The 20603-nt window shown below is 37.5% G+C and overlaps 1 protein-coding gene across 2 annotated transcripts in view; it reads right to left on the reverse strand.

Moving 5' to 3' along the window:
- Window positions 1-1502: 1502 nt before the first annotated feature.
- Window positions 1503-20603, reverse strand: part of LOC136866085 (putative protein FAM10A4) — a 405358-nt gene continuing 386257 nt past the window's right edge. For both annotated transcript variants that reach the window (XM_067142747.2, XM_067142748.2), the window contains exon 7: window positions 1503-2119. The gene's annotated coding sequence lies outside the window, so the exon portion shown is untranslated. The remainder of the gene's footprint in view (window positions 2120-20603) is intronic.

Below are 20603 nucleotides of genomic sequence, written 5' to 3' on the forward strand. Positions count from 1 at the left end.
TCACATACCATCAGATTGCACTACTGAAGATTTTCTTCGGGTAGTTGATTCTGTGATCACTGCAGAGGAAAGAAGTGTGGAAGAGCTGGTTGCTGAGCAAACAGCAGCTGAGTCTCCCACCAGTGTCAGTGATGAAGCAGAGGAAGACAGTGAAGTGATGCTTACCAGTGCTGATGCAAGTGCAGCAGTGGATGTTTAACCAGGTATCTGTCATCTGTAGAGGGGGATGAAAATAATTTTCATAACCTTTATGAGCTTGAAAAACAAATAGAGGTCATAAGAAATAAGAAGTGTAACCAGAGATCGATTCTGGACTATTCTGGTAGGAAGCAGTGATTGTGTAGTTGTCCATCTGGAATAAATTTGTGTTAATGTTGTAAATTCAGGTACAACACTAGCAATTAAAATGTTTCATTCAGAGAAAATATTGCATCTTAGATAATTTTATAGCCATTCTAAGAAAGCAACTACTGTATATTAAAAGAATATATTACACAAATTTTTAACCACCAACCGGTAACCTTCTCCTGGGGAAAGGATGAGCAGAATTACAAAGGCAGTGCAGTCAACAGTTAATACAGTACAGTAATTAACTTACAAGGACCTTTATTTGAGGTAAGTGGAGTAAATCGATTGAGATTGAAATACTCTATAAATTAATAATATGCATTTGTGTAACATTTACCTCCTTTCCCAGAGCATTTTTATATATATACCTGTACAAGTTGTTTCCCACGATTTACACTTTCCCCCCTTTTACACCAGTATTCCTGGGTCCCTTGAAAAGTGTAAAAGAGGGGTAATACTGTATCTCAATATCTACTGAATAGCTGCAGCATACAGTAAACAAGGAAAACGCACAGAAATACATCAAAAGGATGCTTGAATCGCACTATGCATCTGCTATGCCTTATAAGCCCCGGGTTCAATTCCCGGCCAGGTCAGGGATTTTTACCTGTATGTGAGGGCTGGTTCGAGGTCCACTCAGCCTACGTGATTAGAACTGAGGTGCTATCTGACGGTGAGATAGTGGCCCCGGTCTAGAAAGCCAAGAATAATGGCTGAGAGGATTCGTCGTGTTGACCATACGATACCTCATACTCTGCAGGCCTTCGGGCTGAGCAGCGGTCGCTTGGTAGGCCAAGGCCCTTCAAGGGCTGTAGTGCCATGGGGTCTGGTTTGGTTCCGATATGCATTTGTGAATTATCAGTAAAACCTGTTCTACTTCAGCCCTCTAATTCGTCCAATTTGGCACTAGCAGACTCTTCTTCTGTTTCTTAGGATGAAAGCTATCTGAAGAGAATGGTGTTTCCTGATGATAGAGAAATGAAAACTCTACAGAGTTCAGTACTAAAGTCAGTATAATACTATATAACTCTTTCAAGTTTGTATTTTCTTCAGACAGATATAAACATACTGAAACACTGTTTGCTGCACCTTTTCAGTATTTGAATTTCTTTCACATCTGGGAAGAACATGGATGAAAACAAGACAAAAATAAATTATAATATAGACTGTAATAATTTTATTATATATTAAAGTTTCCCCAAAACATCATTTAGGTCAAAATAATGATAATAATGATACAGAACTGTCATAATTTACCTGCATACAACCTAGTAACAATCCCACATGGTAATTAAGATTACCTCCAGTTAGTTATAAACGACATCATTTTACAAAACAGGTAAATACAATCCACTGATTGGGTTTCCTTGAGGGCAAAACAATCCTGACTAGGGATTTTATAAGTAACAACTGTAACAAACTAGGTTTACTATGAGCAATATGAACTAGAGCAGTACAATGCAGATGGAGTAATAAAAAAGAACCACACACACACATTCTCTCTCTCTCCCCTCTCACTGTAAATAATATATAAAAGTTACAAACTCTTTTGATCTACTACAAAAATTTCACAAGATATAACTAAGTGAGCATCAATATTTGTATTGAGAAATTGTATTCAGTCTTAAGATGCAATAAAAGTAAAGATGCTCTTCCAATAGCATAATTATACTGTGTAACAATTTAAAAGAAATTATTAAAAATAAAAACAAACAACTAATTAGGAATAAAATAATATGCCATCAGTTGAGCCATCACACTGCACCTTGACCTGAAAACAAGAGAAAAGATTAAATTACTAAATTTGAATATCAGATGTTTCACTTGCACACATTACAGTATATACAATTCAAAATTAAGATCTATCATCATATGAAGTAACATAAGTTTAGAGGCTCTTATTATATTATAAACCGAGTGAGTTAGAGTCGTGTAGCTGTGAGCTTGCATTCAGGAGATGGTGGGTTCACATCCCACAGTGCGTTGAACATATTACTTAAAAATGTCTAGATTTTTCTCAGATCAGTCATTACCATCATAGTCTAAGAAATCCTTGTTTTCCATACAGCTTTGAGGATACAACAAGTGTGTGCATCATCATGTCTAAACAAGTTCTGACCGAGCTCGATAGCTGCAGTCGCTTAAGTGCGGCCAGTGTCCAGTAAGTAATCAGCTTCATTTTCCGTATCAAAATCTAATCACAGAGAGTTACAATAATTGAAAATCTTCCACCTTTTTGATACTTTTTATTTGCCATTTAGCAAATTTTTATTTGTAAACAGTAGGCCTACATGTTTCGTTCTCACTTGGGAACATCTTCAGCTGTTGTTAAAGTTTAGGTGAATCGCTAAGTTTTTAAACACGTTATTTGCAAGTACATTGATTCTCTTAAAAACTATATATATATGCTATTGACTTAACGTCGCACTGACACAGATAGGTCTCTTAAAAACTACTAGAATACCAATTAAATTAAATGATATTAAAACATTGTGGGGGTTAAATGGGTTAATGAAATGGGACTGGATTATTCCATAGTTGGTCAGCTTTAAAATTATATCTATTCATTGGAATAGTTGTTAAATGTTTCACTTTGTTACATTAAAAATGTCCATTTGTCTTCCGGTTAAAAGGTTTTAAAAATGATTGACTTCATGACACTGTTCAAATTATTGTTGAATGTTTTTTCTCTTTCATTTCTTCCAGGTAAGCTGTTATTTATTATGAGCTTGCTTAAAGTGCCCTAAATTGAGTCTAATGTGGAACTTTGAAGCTGATTGCTGGTCAATTTTTGGGAAGGGAGCTTCGTCTCAATTTCAAAGTTTCAAAGTTCCGCATTAGACTCAATTTAGGGCACTTTAATCAAGCTCATAATAAGTAACAGCTTACCTGGAAGGAGTGAAAGAGAAAAAACATTCAACAACAATTTGAACAGTGTCATGAAGTCAATCATTTTTAAAACCTTTTAACCGGAAGAAAAACAGACATTTTTAATGTAACAAAGTGAAACTTTTAACAACTATTCCAATGAATAGATATAGTTTTTAAGCTGACCAACTATGTAATCATCCAGTCTCATTTCATTAACCCATTAGCCCCCACATTGTTTTAATATCATTTAATTTAATTGGTATTCTAGTAGTTTTTAAGAGAATCAATGTACTTGCAAATAACGTGTTTAAAAACTTAGCGATTCATCTAAACTTTAACAACAGCTGATGATGTTCCCAAGTGAGAACGAAACATGTATTGTTTACAAATAAAAATTTGCTAAAAAGCAAATAAAAAGTATCAAAAAGGTGGAAGATTTTCAATTATTGTAACTCTCAGTGTCCAGTATTTGGGAGATAGTGGGTTCGAGCCCCACTGTCGGCAGCCCTGAAGATGGTTTTCCGTGGTTTCCCATTTTCACACCAGGCAAATGCTGGGGCTGTACCTTAATTAAGGCCACCGCCGCTTCCTTCCCACTCCTAGCCCCTTCCCGTCCCATCGTCGCCATACGACTTATCTGTCTCAATGCAATGTAAACCAATTTGGAAAGAAAAAAAAAAAAACCCACCAAGTTCTGGATCGAGAAGTTTTCCATGTATGATTCAGCCTAATATGGCGGAAGACTTTGTGGAGGGCTTCTAGAGCCTCTTCAGAAAACTTTCCAACAGGTAAGTCAAAGGACTGTAGTATATCTATTCCATGTATAAACTACTTGGCATGTCATACCATTTGCATAACCTTAGGTAGTATTCTTTGGTACCACAAATAAGAACTTCAAACTTGTCAACATCAGTGACTCTGCCCAGTATTTCAAAAAGTATAATTGGGAAAAATTTTGCAATACACTTGACAGCTTTATACGGGAGATTCCTCCAGAACCAGAATCTTACGACACTTTTGTTGATGCAGTATCGAGAGCCTCATGTTTATCAATACCCAGAGGTTGCAGAACATACTACTACCGAGGTTTAACTGCTGATGCAAAAGTCTACCTAGAGAACTACCTTGCCCTCTTCGAAGTGAACCCTTTCAGCAAAGAGACAATTTCAGCCGGACATGACTTACTCTTTTCAATCTCAGAAAACAAAAGGAAAACTTGGTTGAAACTGATGGAGGAAACAGATTTTGAAGTTAATAGTCAAAAGGCTTGGAGACTTCTGAAAAAAACTGAACAGTGACCCAACCAAATGTTCAGTCCATGCTAATGTTACAGCCAATCATATTGCTTCACAGTTGCTTAATAATGACAAATCACGATCAACTGTTAGGAAATCAGAGTCAAAAATTGTGACCGGGGAATCTGAGGTTATCAGTACTTTAGCCAGACCATTTAATCTCAATGAATTCAAAACTGGTATTACAATGTGCAAAAGTGGTAAAGCTGCAGGTTTGGACGATATCTGTACTGAGCAAATAAAGCACTTCGGTTCTGGAACAAAGTTGTGGCTCGTGGAATTATTCAACAAATGCATAGCATAATCCAACATCCCAAAGATTTGGCGGAAGGCACGGGTGATTGCAATCCTAACACCAGGCAAAAACCCTGAAGATCCAAAAAGTTATAGACCAATATCTCTTCTATGCCACTTGTATAAAATCATGGAACGAATGATTTTGAATCGCCTTACTGAAGTTATTGACCAACTTCCTATTCCACAGCAGGCAGGATTTAGACCTGGAAGAAATTGCACCTCCCAGATTTTGCATCTAACTCAGCACATTGAAGATGGCTTTGAGTTAAAAAAAGTCACAGGCGTCGCATTTGTTGATCTCACAGTGGCGTATGACACGGTAAACCACAGACTCCTGTTAAAAAAATATCACTGTCTTACTAAAGATCTTGAGTTAACACGACTGGTAGCTACACTTCTTCATAACCGCCGATTCTTTGTTGAATTTCAGGGTTGGCGAAGTCGTTGGCGAACTCAAAAGAATGGCTTGCCTCAAGGAAGTGTACTGGCGCCTTTGTTATTTAATATATACACAAATGATCAGCCACAGCCTCAAGACACCAAGAGTTTTATCTATGCTGATGACCTTGCTCTCGCTGTCCAGTCAGATAGTTTTGAAGAGATAGAATGCACCCTGAAAGCTGCTCTAGAAGAACTCAGCAACTACTATGATCAAAACCAACTTGTGCCAAACCCGAGCAAAACGCAAGTTTGTGCATTCCATCTACGACATCGACAAGCCAAGAGGAAACTCGTTGTGACATGGAATGGAGCTACGCTAGACCACTGCTTCCATCCCAAATACTTGGGCATCACTCTCGATCGCAGTCTCACCTTCAAGGTGCACTGTATGAATGTAAAAACAAAAGGTCTCTTCCAGGAACACACTACTTAGAAAACTTGTTGGATCTACTTGGGGCACACACCCACAAACTGTTAGAACTACTGCACTAGCCTTATGTTACTCCGCTGGTGAATATGCCTGTCCAGCGTGGTACAAATCTGCCCATGCAAAACAGATTGAGGTGGCACTCAATGAAAGCTGTAGAATAATTACTGGTGTCCTGAAGCCAACTCCTCTCGAGAAAATCAATTACCTTGCCGGTATTGCTCCTTGTGACGTCAGGAGAGAGGTTTCGTAATCTATAATTTTCATTTCCGTATTGACAATTGCACAATTAAAAATAGGAGAGGATTTCCACCAATCAATACTTATTTATTGTATATATTAAATTACAGGACCGGTTTCGACCTCATATTCAAGGTCATCTTCAGCTGAACCATACATACATATTTATATAATGAAGCTTTGATTAAGATTGTGGTGTTGAAGGAATGCCATATGATGATGATGTACATTTAGTTACATACAAATGGGGCACGTCTTAGCGTGAACTGGCGTATATGTCATTCTGTACAATATTGCAACTGTATGTCTAAAATGTTGAAGGTCTTAAAACTAGTGTATAAAACACGTCTTATCCTAAACTAACTTATATATATGTACAAGATAAAAACAATATATAAAAACACTTCATGCATATGAACATTCGTTCTTGCTTGGTGGTCAATACATCGACTAACTTCCGTATTTAAGTCTTATTCACAGTTGTGCACTTCAGCTGCTATTCTTAGAGTTTGTAAAATTGCATGGATAAAAGTTTTGTCTTCCTGTGCGTATGTGAGATAAAACACTTTCAATTTAAAATAGGTGCCAAATGTATGGATGAAATTCAAGTAAAATATGTTCAGCTCTGCTGTGTGTGTTGCCCTTTTATTAGAACCAATTCATGTTGTCTTTTTGGCGTCCGTAAATTTGGATGACATTGGTTTCAAAGTAGTGGCTCCTTTCCCATTTGTAGCTGTGCAATGATGTTATGTTTATCTGTGGAAGATAAGATTGAGTTATAAGTGATATTGTGTGGAGGAATGTCTAAGGGTTATGTGTGTGAATTGGAATATGTACTTACTGTTGTTGGTGTAGCTGAGTTGTGTTTGACGTGCGAGCTTGTAATGTACTACTTCGTGTTCTTCTTGGGCTTATACTAGCTGCTGTGAGGGGAAGGGAAGGAGGGGTAGGGAGAGTTGTTGTTGTGGGGGTAGGGATGGAGCTGGGTGTGTTGTTTGGTGTTTTTCTGTTGCTTGTTGCGTTCTGTTTATCGATTAACTTAAGGTAAGGGTTTTTTAGGGCGGGGATAACTGTATTGAAGATGATGTTAGTTTTTTCTGTGATTTCATTTATGTTGTAATTTGGATTGGTATACTGATCTAAAGTGATGTAAAATTCTTCTGTTATGTTGAGCAGGGGGCCTTTGGGGTTTATGTTTAGGATTTGCATATCGTTATCGATGTTTGTGAAACTGTGTTTATAGTCTGCGACATGTTGTCCTATTGAGGAAAAATGATTGTGTTTCACTGCGTTTATGTGTTCGTTATATCGGGTTAGGAAGTTTCTACCGGTACGTCCGATATAGCTGGTCTCGCAGTTATTACATTTGATGCGGTATACCCCTGAGTGGTTGTATTTGTTGTTGCTGTTGATTGTCCTGACATTGTGTATGATGTTGGAACTATTGTGTGTAGTTCTGAATGCTATTCTTAGGTTATGTTTTTTAAAAATATTAGTTATGGGGTATATGTGTACATTATTGAAAGTGAATAGTGCATAGTCTTTCTTGGGTTCGTTTGCTTTTGTTAGTTTGGTTTTGGGTTGGGATTTTATTTTATGAATGATTTTGTTAACCATGTCTTTCTTGAATCTATTGTTTTTAGCTATGTCATGAATTAATTGTAATTCTTTGTTTAGATCTTCTTTTGTTAACGGTATATTGAATGCTCTGTGTATCATGCTATAGTAGGCTGCTCTTTTGTGTATGTTGGGGTGAACGGAATCCATTTTAATTGTATTTGAGGTATGCGTGGGTTTTCTGTATATTCTGTAAGAAAGGTGGTCATCATGTCTAGTTGCCGTTATGTCCAGGTAGTTCAGTTTGTGATTGTTTTCGGATTCCATGGTAAATTTTATATGGGAATCTATTGTATTGAGTTTATCTAATATATCAGTTTCATTTGTGGACCTATTGTCGAGGATAATAAAGATATCATCAACAAATCTACACCAAAAAAATATATGGTCTATTTTGTTGATGAATGTGTGCTCTAAATAGTCTATGTAAATTTCGGCAATTATACCAGAAGCGGGAGATCCCATTGGTAAACCCTGTTGCTGATAGATAGTATCATGGAATTTAAAGTAGTTGTTACTAATGGCAAAATTAAGTAATTAGGAGAGAGGTTGCTGCTAAAAACGAAAGGCTTAAAACAAATTTAATGCCTTCACATCCACTCTTTGGATACCAACCTGCCCAACGAAGATTGAAGTCCAGGAAAGCATTTTTAACATCTTCAGAACACCTGGAAAGATCATCGGACAAAGCCAGGATTACCAAATGGAAACAAAAGACCCCTGGCCTTTTGAAATGGATGGAACCACGGGAAGTGTTGCCTCCCGGTCACACCGAGGACTGGTTGACATGGAGGTCCTTAAACAGACTTAAATCTGGAGTGGGTAGAACCAGAGCGACTCTACAGAAATGGAACTTCCCCATCGATACGGCCTTGTGTGACTGTGGTGAACTTCAGACAACTGAACGCCTGCTATGTTGTCCCTTGTGTCTATCAAACTGCACAATGGAAGACTTGGTGCTGGCTAATCCAAATGCCCTCGAAGTGGCCAAATTTTGGGCCGAATCTGTATGACATAAATTGTTGTAGACCTTTTACTTGTATATATTTATGTGTATAGTTTGTTTCTATTAAATGTAGTATTATTCTCTTGTACTTCTGATTCGAATAAAGAAGAAGAAAGAAGTAACTCTGCCACTAACAACTAACAGTAAAATCACAGATACGTTTCTAACGAGGGGTTCATCTATGCCTGTTAGTTCAGAAAACCTTCTCAGGATTGGCAAAGAACCTTCTGGCCATTACTACCATTGTTAGAGGACTCAAAGCCCTGTTTGGGTTTATCAACAATCAGGCCCAGTTTCTCTTTGAACTCAGTTTGAGTCTCCTTTTTCTTCCTTCCACAAAAACGTCCTTTTTTTTATGGACCTCCAAATCCACCATGATTTGAAGGATAGACAATATGCAATATGTAATGAATATTCAAAAGTTCTTATCATGGCATGAATGGACGAAACCAAATGAAAAGAGGGCTTTGTCTGCAGGCTTATCACAAGGTTTAGTTGAATTTTTTCTGTTGGTTTTGCATTACAAACAAAACAATTTGAGGCTGTGTAGGCTGCACTCAAGAATGTTCCACACGCAGCCATCTACCATAGTTAAATGCAAATTGAATGCAAATGTATGGTCACCAAGGGTCAAGTACCCAAGACTCTCAATACACGTCTTGATGTCAGATTCTTCTCATAAAACCAATTCTCACAATTCTTTAGAGACAACGAATCTAACAGGTCTACAGTACGGTGTTGATCCTAGACTGTCATTACACCATAGAACTATTCCAGATATAAAAGCAATCAATTGAATAGGGATAAGACAATCAAAAACAAGCCTACTCTGTGGATCAGTGGTAGATGTCGGCCTCCGGATCCCAAGGAAAGGGTAGCACTGACGCGGATTCGGAATTATTTGACAGAATAGTCAGCTATGTGGGAAACGACATGGAAAGAAATGTGATTGTAGCGGGAGATCTGAATTTGCCAGATGTCAATTGGGAAGGAAATGCAAACGACAGGAAGCATGACCAACAAATGGCAAATAAGTTAATATGGGAAGGACAGCTGATTCAGAAAGTGATGGAACCAACTAGAGGGAAAAATATCCTGGATGTCATGCTGATAAAACCAGATGAGCTCTATAGGGAAACTGAAGTAATAGATGGTATTAAGAGATCATAAAGCTGTTTTTGTCGTAGTTAAAAATAAATGTGATAGAAAGGAAGGTCTGAAAAGTAGGACTGTTAGGCAGTACCATATGGCTGATACAGCAGGCATGAGGCAGTTTCTAAAAAAGTAACTATGATCGGTGGAAAACGGTAAATAAAAATGTACACAGACTCTGGGATAGGTTTAAAGAAATTGTTGAGGAATGCAAAAACAGGTTTGTACCATTAAGGGTGGTAAGGAATGGTAAAGACCCACCTTATTATAATAGAGAAATAGAGACTAAGAAGGAGGTGCAGACTGGAAAGAAATAGAGTTAGAAATGGCTGTGGAAGTAAGGAAAAATTGAAGGAACTTACTAGAAAATTGAATCTAGCAAAGAAGGCAGCTAAGGATAACATGATGGCAAGCATAATTGGCAGTCATACAAATTTTAGTGAAAAGTGGAAGGGTATGTATAGGTATTTTAGGGCAGAAACAGGTTCCAAGAAGGACATTCCAGGAATAATTAATGAACAAGGGGAGTGTGTATGTGAGGATCTTCAAAAGGCAGAAGTATTCAGTCAGCAGTATGTAAAGACTGTTGGTTACAAGGATAATGTCGAGATAGAGGAGGAGACTAAGGCCAAAGAAGTAATAAAATTTACATATGATAACAATGACATTTACAATAAGTTACAAAAATTGAAAACTAGAAAAGCGGCTGGAATTGATCAGATTTCTGGGGATATACTAAAGACAATGGGTTGGGATATAGTACCATATCTGAAGTACTTATTTGATTATTGTTTGGTCGGAGAAGCTATACCGGATGAAGAGAGAGTTGCTATAGTAGCCGCTGTGTATAAAGGAAAGGGTGATAGACATAAAGCTGAAAATTACAGGCTAGTAAGTTTGACATGCATTGTATGTAAGCTTTGGGAAGGCATTCTTTCTGATTATATTAGACATGTTTGTGAAATTAATAACAGGTTCGATAGAAGGCAATTCGGTTTTAGGAAAGGTTATTCCACTGAAGCTCAACTTGTAGGATTCCAGCAAGATATAGCAGATATCTTGGATTCTGGAGGTCAAATGGACTGTATCGCGATTGACCTGTCTAAAGCATTTGATAGGGTGGATCATGGGAGACTACTGGCAAAAATGAGTGCAATTGGACTAGACAAAAGAGTGACTGAATGGGTTGCTATATTTCTAGAAAATAGATCTCAGAGAATTAGAGTAGGTGAAGCTTTATCTGACCCTGTAATAATTAAGAGGGGAATTCCTCAGGGCAGTATTATCGGACCTTTATGTTTTCTTATATATATAAATGATATGAGTAAAGAAGTGGAATCGGAGGTAAGGCTTTTTGCGGATGATGTTATTCTCTATAGAGTGATAAATAAGTTACAAGATTGTGAGCAACTGCAACGTGACCTCGAAAATGTGGTGAGATGGACAGCAGGCAATGGTATGTTGATAAACGGGGTTAAAAGTCAGGTTGTGAGTTTCACAAATAGGAAAAGTCCTCTCAGTTTTAATTACTGCGTTGATGGGGTGAAAGTTCCTTTTGGGGATCATTGTAAGTATCTAGGTGTTAATATAAGGAAAGATCTTCATTGGGGTAATCACATAAATGGGATTGTAAATAAAGGGTGCAGATCGCTGCACATGGTTATGAGGGTGTTTAGGGGTTGTAGTAAGGATGTAAAGGAGAGTGCATATAAGTCTCTGGTAAGACCCCAACTAGAGTATGGTTCCAGTGTATGGGACCCTCACCAGGATTACCTGATTCAAGAACTGGAAAAAATCCAAAGAAAAGCAGCTCGATTTATTCTGGGTGATTTCCGACAAAAGAGTAGCGTTACAAAAATGTTGCAATTTTTGGGTTGGGAAGAATTGAGAGAAAGAAGAAGAGCTGCTCGACTAAGTGGTATGTTCCGAGCTGTCAGCGGAGAGATGGCGTGGAATGACATTAGTAGACGAATAAGTTTGAATGGCGTTTATAAAAGTAGGAAAGATCACAATATGAAGATAAAGTTGGAATTCAAGAGGATAAACTGGGGCAGATATTCATTTACAGGAAGGGAAGTTAAGGATTGGAATAACTTACCAAGGGAGATGTTCAATAAATTTCCAATTTCTTTGAAATCATTTAGGAAAAGGCTAGGAAAGCAACAGATAGGGAATCTGCCACCTGGGCGACTGCCCTAAATGCAGATCAGTATTGATTGATTGATTGATTGATTGATTGATAGCGGGTTCAAACCCGGCAGAGGTAGTTGGATTTTTGAAGGGCGGAAAAAAGTCCATTCAACACTCCATGTCGTATGATGTCGACATGTAAAAGATCTCTCGTGATATATTTGGGGTTTAACCGAGGAAAAAAAAAAAAAAAAAAAAAAAAAAAAACTCAGCCATAGACGCCAAAGAGATTTTCGGTTTACTTGATCTGCCATCTAGTGGGTCTCAAGTAAAACAGAACGTCGAAATTGATGAGCAGACAGCCAGATGGCGTCAAATTGAAATGTCTGCACATGGTAGCTGAGGCCATACGATTACTATTATTATTATTATTATTATTATTATTATTATTAATCAAAAAACATGTATTCATCTGCATATTCAACATCAGCATCATTATGTTTCTGCTTGTAAATAGTGTGACCTCCACTGCCATTTAATCCCCACTTATAGCTCAATTTCACTGTTGCAATCTCTTATAATTTAAAGATTTGGAAATGCTTCCGACAGTTTTATACAAAAGTTCTTGAAGGTCTACCTGTGCAATGTTTCAGTGACTGAAATAGGTTGGGGCAAAAGTTCTTTCTTTGCTTGCTTTACACTGTATACACAATTAAATTAGCATATAGCGGGTTCCACCTTTTCAATACATATGCAATGTTGTTGGATGATATTTACAACATTATTTATTACAGATACAGAACATGTTTCGGTGTACAATTTTTAACACCATCATCAGCTGCATGGAAAGTGTATAGAAACTTGGCGATCAAAACAATGAACAGCATATTGTCATACTTAACTCCATATATACAGACAATAGAATGTTGTTATAACTAAATATTAACACCTTATTATGCTAGATTAAAACTATAATGTGTGACAAGGAAACTCTTGCAAGTTAAAATATAAAATTCCTCATTTGGTATATGAGTGGTCTTCAATTCCTTAATGTCTATGATTTTATACACTCATAATATTGGCTTCACATGTGATCCTAAAATTATAGGGTTGAAGTTGAATGCAGTCCATTTGATATTAAGATATTCATTTTTTGTATATGTTACTTTGTTGGATTAAAAGTTTGTTATAAACAATAGGATTATTAAAACTGAGCCGTTTTCTTATCTTTGTTGAGTATAAAAACGTAGTATTTTTAATGCTGCACGTGTAGTGGTTGAACTGTGATATTAATTTGCCCTACAGTTGTTAAGCGGGCATGGATTCTCAGTTCAATGGAAACCTGTAATGATGAAACCCTATGTTAAAAGAAAGAAAAGCGAGAAAATTGATAGAGAAACCGATTGAATCTAAGTGTTGATACGGCTGACTCACCTCTAAAGCTGTATACCTTGCTTGACGGCTGCGGCGCAACGAGTGTGTCTGCTTGTGTCTTGTACTGTGTGATGAAGCGTTAGGGAAGGAGAAGTAGGGGCGGTAAAGGGGTGTTTCCAGAACGTTGACTGTTTAGGAGAAGGTCCGGGGGGCGTTGTGGACGTAGACTGTAGTACGTAAAGTTGTCACGTAAAGTTCGAAAGACGTTCGAATTTTCTGGAATTTTTAAATTGTTGAGTAATAGAATCAAACAATCAAATAATACCTTAGGTTTTTTCAAGATTTCGTTCAGATTAAGGTTAGCGTTATAATATTGATCTAGATGTATTAAACATGTTTCCGTAATGTCAAGCCTCTGTCCTTTAGCCAGTGTTTCCATGATCTCAAGGTCTTTATCTATATCTGTGAATTTATGTTTGTATTCATGGATATGCTGGCCTACCGCTGAGAATCTGCAATATTTTACAGTGTTGAGATGTTCGTGATACCTGACATTGAAGCTACGCCCAGTTTGCCCTATGTATCCGCTTCCACAGTCTCTACATTCAAATCTATATACGAGTGATTTAAAATAGGGACCGACTTTGTTGACATTTGAAGCATTATGTAGAGCTGTTGCACTTCTATTATCTGTCTTGAATGCAATCCTAATGTTACGTTTCTTGAAAATATTTGTAATTCTATACACGTCTTTATTATATGTGAAAGTTGCGATTTCCTTTGCTTCTGTTCTATCTTTCATCAGATTCGTATGAGGGCGATATTTGAATTTGTTTATTATTCGTTCCATAAAATTCCCTTTAATACAGTTAGCTTTAGCCATAGCTCGAATGATGTTCATTTCCTTGTCCAAATTTCGTTTGGACATTGGTATCCTAAAAGCGCGATTCACTAAGCTGTTATAGTTTGCACATTTGTGAGTTAAGGGGTGGATTGAATCATATCTTATTGTAACTGTTTGTGTGGGTTTTCTGTAAATACTAAAAGAAAATGAAGAGGCGTGTCTAATAATCTTTAGGTCCAGATAATTAATAGATTTTTCTATTTCAGATTCTAAAGCAAATTTTATATCCGTATCTATAGTGTTAAGATTATGAAGAGTTGTAGAAGCATTGGTTATGCGTTCATCTAGGATAACAAACGCATCGTCTACAAACCTAGACCAAAATAGAACATTCTTTAATTTTTCATTGTCAAATATTTGTCTCCTCTAAAAAATCTAAATAAATTTCTGCCAAAATTCCTGAGGCCGGAGACCCCATTGCAAGGCCATTCTGTTTATAAATAATCTGGTCGAAAATGAAATAGTTGTTATTGATCAGCAATTTTAAAACAGCCATGAATTCATCGATTTCTAGCTTGCTTAAGTGACTGTATTTTTTCAGATTCTTGGCAATGATGAGAAGCAATTTATTGGTTTTGATGTTAGGAAACATATTTACTATATCAAAATAATGTATAGTGTGGTAATCCTGTAATCAGAATTTAATTAATTCTTTAGTGAAATCTATGGAATTCTTTATGGATTTGTTTGCCGTGAATCTGTAAGGTTGTTTAAGGAATTTTTGGATATACTGCGCTAATTTGTAAAGGGGGCTAGGTCTGTAATTAATAATTGGCCTAATGGGGACATCGACCTTGTGGATTTTTGGCAGCGTTTTAGCGGTAGGAAGGCGGGGGTTCATGCTAATTAATTTCTGCTTCTCATATTCATTAAAGAGGAATGAAGATGTTTTCAATGTTTGTTTCAATTGCTTCTGTAAAGACTGAGCTGGGTCTTTCTTAACAAGAGAAAAAGAGTCATCGTTGAAAAAGTTTTTTGTTTTTTGGATGTAATCAGCTTTATGCATAATGACGGTTACGTTGAAGTCACAATCAAACAGTGGGCAATGCAAAGTGCCCGCTCTTGAGGGATCCATGACTTTAAAGCGTCCTCAGGCTGGTTGTATGACTGCAAAAACAAATTTGGAATCACATCCCAAAAAATTACTGTTGTGACAACAACGAAAAAACTTGATAGGGAAACTGACGTTATGGTGGAAGCCGAAATGTTTGTGGAAAACGTAAGAGAAAAAGGTACAGTTACACAGTCCATCACAGCGACCAAAGCGGCTTTAAATTGGAAATGTGCACCGGCAGAACGTTAGCGTGCTGAGGAGAAAAGTTAAAACGAAATAACTGATAAATAGATTCAACCTATTCAATATAAAAGAATAAGAAATGTAGAATAATTAGAAATGGTACCGGTTTTGACCCTAATCCAGGTCATCGTCAGGCGATTAAAACATGAAAAACAATGCATAGGAAAAGGAAAAAATTAAGTACACTCCGGATCAGTAGAAGAGGCGATATAAATGAATGGGGGTAGACACTGTAAAAATCAGAAGAAGTAAAATGAAAGTCAGTCAAAGAAAACAGTGCGCAATTCTCTGAGCGGCAGCATGGCACACGCAGCGCTCGGCAAAGTCTCACAATGTTTACGAATAGCGGAGAACGGTTATACGAGCAAGTTTTTAAACACTGTCAGGCACAAAGTCACATCACAATCGAAGATCCATGATCGTGCAGGAGTTGAGGACGAGTAGATCCATTGAAGCAACTTGTCAGCTCCCGGTGATCAGTGCGAAATATTCAATATCAGGCACTGTGGTTTCAAACGCCAAAGTAAAATGGAGAATAGCTTGAAGATCCAGTAATTTTCCTCGGTCGCGGGAAAGTAAGTACTGTATATAGATAAATATAATACAATTCAATATAATTGGATGAGTAATTGTGCTCCTATAGAATACTTAGAACAGTTGACGTGAAAAAACAATTGTGAAGAGAAAAAAATATAGTAAAAAGCGCAATACCGGAAACAAATGAAAACGTATATGCACAGTGCGCAATTTTTTAAAACGTAAAAAATTCAGGTCTTGATTGAAGTATGATGTAGATGTTGATTCCCATAGGGAATCTGATGGCCAAGCAGGCATCAATTTTTGATAATGAGACAATGTCTCTCATAGTGCATTGGCACTGCCGGTGGCTACAATTAGCCTACGCAGTGGCCTCCGCGGTATGCACTATCCAGCGTCTTGGTAGGTGTGCTAGGTACCAACTGATGAGCCCAGCCTAGCACACGGAGGCGAAACGCTGGCAACCAGGAATGAGTTAGCTGGAAAATTTATAATGTCCAATAACGGACTATTTATATTGGTATTCTTGATTGAAGTAGTCGAAATCGGCGCAAGACAGGAGTGGAGTATGAATGGGAAGAACCGAAATGAAGGTGGAATTGATTTTTTTTTTAATAAAGAAAAATAAATTAATAGAGGAAGAGGAATAGTGGAATAAGATAAGAATAAAAGAAATTGAAATTAAATGGTGTTGAGGAAGGATAAGATACGGATATAGATGAAGGAGGGGTAGTTTAGGGTGGGTTAGGAGGGTGGGTTATAGGAGGTAGAAAATGTGGGTAGGAACTTTGTAAGGCATGGAAAATAGAATTGGGGTTTTGAAATTTAGAATTTTTGAGAAGAAGAATTAGGAAATCGAAAAGGATATTGGGTTTTTCAGAAATGTCGTTTACATTGAAATTAGGGTTGAAGTATTGATCAAGGTGAATAAAGCAATTTTCAGTAGTGTTTAAGAGGGGGCCTTTGTTTATGATTTTAAGTATTTTCATGTCTTTTTCAATATTGGTGAAACGTCGATTAGCACGGTGGTCCAATAAATTCCTTCTACTACGCACAGCTACATGATTATGCCTACTGTGTCAACAGAAGGTGAGCTACTCTCCCCGTTGCTAATAGTTTTAAAGGAAAGAAATGGTGTTTTTGGTTCCCTTGTTAAGAAAATAATATTTTCACATGAAAATATTAATGTCGTGTGCACCACATCTGGAAAGATGGGCAAAGCAGAAGTTCAGAGCTTGTATAATGGCATCTTGAAACCAAGTTACCCGATAGACAAAATATTTTATTGTTATATTTTCTCTGGCCACAACCCTCAGTTATAATCACGTAGGGTGAGTGGACCTCGAGCCAGCCCTCGGGTCCAGGTAAAAATCCCTGACCTGGCCGGGAATCGAACCCGGGGCCTCCGGGTAAGAGGCAGGCACTCTACCCCTATATCACGGGGCCAGCTGACATCTCCTCAATTCAAAAACATGTGGAAGTACTTGTGGTACCGCACTGGATACCTTGATGATCCTGGACAATCTGCCTTTTTTTTTTTTTTCTTTTTTTTTTTTTGCTAGGGGCTTTACGTCGCACCGACACAGATAGGTCTTATGGCGACGATGGGATAGGAAAGGGCTAGGAGTTGGAAGGAAGCGGCCGTGGCCTTAATTAAGGTACAGCCCCAGCATTTGCCTGGTGTGAAAATGGGAAACCACGGAAAACCATCTTCAGGGCTGCCGATAGTGGGATTTGAACCTACTATCTCCCGGATGCAAGCTCACAGCCGCGCGCCTCTACGCGCACGGCCAACTCACCCGGTGGACAATCTGTACATCCCAGGAACACCACTATTGTAAAGCATACATCCCATGATAAAAGTATGGTGCCTGTTGTTAATTGGGTTTTGTTTCAGTTTTCTTTTCACTATTTTTTAATGTTTCGAATAGACCAAAGATTGTTTTTGTTTACTATCAGTTATTGACAGAGAGTTTACCCGATGTAATGTATACGGAATCATTTATTGTGTTACCTTGTAATTGTTTGTTGTTGTACCAGCTCGTACAATAGCCATTTAAATTTTTGCGTATGTAACTGCCATTGTACCCAGAAGATTGTAGTGTGATACTTTAATATGGGTACTTGTTGAATACATAGACCTTCGTCAGCTATAACGCAAAAGTACTACAGGTCTTCCTGTGATTATTGTATATCTACTGCATATATAAATGCACATCTTTTCTATTTTTCAAGGTTTTTCTTATTATGTCAAACTTTACTACATTCCATGTCATACACATATCAACATTGTCTATGCTTTAAATTGATTTATATTTGACAACCATTGCTGCAATTGAAATGTGTTGTGTCTGTCACTGCAAAACATAAATAAATCGTTCAGTACAAGCACAAATAAAAATATTTTACCTATATTCCTTATAAAAGAGTATGCAATACGGAGAATTCCAGTAGTTTCAAACTCGCAGTTGATAATTGTTGTCGTCGTCGTCCGCAATTTCGTTTTGTTATGACACAACTGATAACGTACACAAAATGGGTGGGGGGAGGGGACATAAAAAGAAGATCTGGACCTGTAACTAGGTTTTGATATCCCGAGGTACCGAATCTCATTACATTCATTGAGATCCTCTACCCAGGCACGTAATTTCTTTAAATAAAAAGATATTTAATGTTGTTTAAAGGTGGGTGATTTAATTTAATTAATTTCATAACGTATGTTCACTCTAAAGGACACTACCAAGAGCTTGAAGGCATTTTAGAAGTAAATAATAATTTAAGCGTAGGTCGGATGCGGTACCCCATCCCACATTTGACCACGCCCGATGGTGCTTAACTCGGGGCTGTACCCACGAATGTGACAACACATTAGAATTAGCAGGAATGAAAATATAAAATGTGAATAAAATATGGGTATATTAGTTTTGCTTATCATTATGTGTGAAACGGAACGCTATTTAAAGGATTTCAATAATTATAGTACGAAAAGAAGCAAAATATAGAGCCGGTCCCGTTCAACAGCTAAGCAGCCGGCAAGCGCGGGGAGAACGGAAACGTGCGGTGACGAACCAGTTGGAGTGGGGAGGGGAGGAGGTGCAGAGGTGTTTCTCAAGGCAGGCAGTGTGCCAGCTTAGCATTGGCCAGCAGGTATTGATCGCTGATCGCGCAGAACTTGAAATGTTGCAACTTTTAGACCCCTTAGTTAATGCCGTAATGAATGTCGGCACCCAAAATTGATGCTGACATAGTTTTTATGTGTACCTCAATGTGTTTTCCAAGTTTCATCGCGATCAGCGACTTAACCATTGCCGATGTTCCCTTGTAAGTGTTGCATTGCCTTTCGGAATGATCTCGATCTACAAATAGGGTTAAAGCTTGCATAACTGATAGGTATCTGGACTGTTCATTATTTGTTACTTTGTTCTTATTAGATGCTGCCTCTTTAGCAGCAAGAGATTCCACACGCCTTTTCTTTATTTTTAGCGAACAGTATCAAACCGTTTAATAGTCCTACCAAAACAGAGCAAGTTCCATTGGTGTTCTCTTTACTCTGACACCGAGCATTTATCAATGTTGTTATTTAGTCTGGAAATATGCACACACAACTGAGTTACTTTTCATTTTTAGCTACATAAACTAGTGGAACCCTGTGCGACATCTGCCATTTTCTGCTCAAGTTCACATGCAGCAATGCACTAAATTTATCTAAACTGTTGAACACATCTTCTGAGCAATCTTGAAGTTTATAAAAAGCTACAAATAGCCTTCAGAAATTCTGCCTTCTTCCAACTAGCACCAGTGGTTGAAATCCATCTTTCAAAATATGTATTTGTTTTTCATGGAACATAATCCTGAAAAATAAGTAATAAAAGTCAAACTTGCAGACAAATTCACATAAATTACTGATAAACACAAAGAGAAATGTTGAAAGAAGATATTCCTGCAGAAATCTCGAGACATGTTTTGGCCTTTTTTTTTTTTTTTTTTTTACATATCCCAGATATATTACAGAAAACATATTTACCAAACGTTCATCATAAAAGGAAGCTCTTACCTTTACAAATACTCACTTTGCTCTGAAACACTTATGTGAACAAAGAATGAGTTGACTGGCAAGTGTGGAGGTAACAACTCGGGTCGGTCGAATAGAGTCGCTTTGAAACGTTCACTCTGTTCACCGAGGGAGTTTAAGCTGGCTAGGGGTTTCTTTTTTAGCAACCATTTGTAATTCATTTCGTGTGATGGACAAGTGAGACAAAAAAGGTTTATTTTTTGATTTATGTCCATTTGTTGACGTATTGTGCATCAGCAGCCCTAAAGATGGTTTCCCGTGGTTTCCCATTTTCATACCAGGCAAATTCTGGGGCTGTACCTTAATTAAGGCCATGACTGCAATCTTCCCAATCCTAGGCCTTTACCTTCCTTGCGTCACCGAAAAACCGTTGATGTATTAGTGCTAAACCACTAGGAAAATATTTATAAAAAAGGACTGATTTTTAAGCACCTATTGTCAAGCAATAATAAACAAAAAATGATTTTTTATCCATACTTAATTTTATACGGAGGAGTCGCCATAGTTATCCCCGAAGGCTACAAACATTACATCAAGTGCTGGAAATTCATCAACGAAAGAATGATGTCGGTGACTTTAATTCTCAACAGCAGCA

Source organism: Anabrus simplex, chromosome 3 (genome assembly GCF_040414725.1).
Source record: "Anabrus simplex isolate iqAnaSimp1 chromosome 3, ASM4041472v1, whole genome shotgun sequence".
NCBI lineage: Eukaryota > Metazoa > Arthropoda > Insecta > Orthoptera > Tettigoniidae > Anabrus > Anabrus simplex.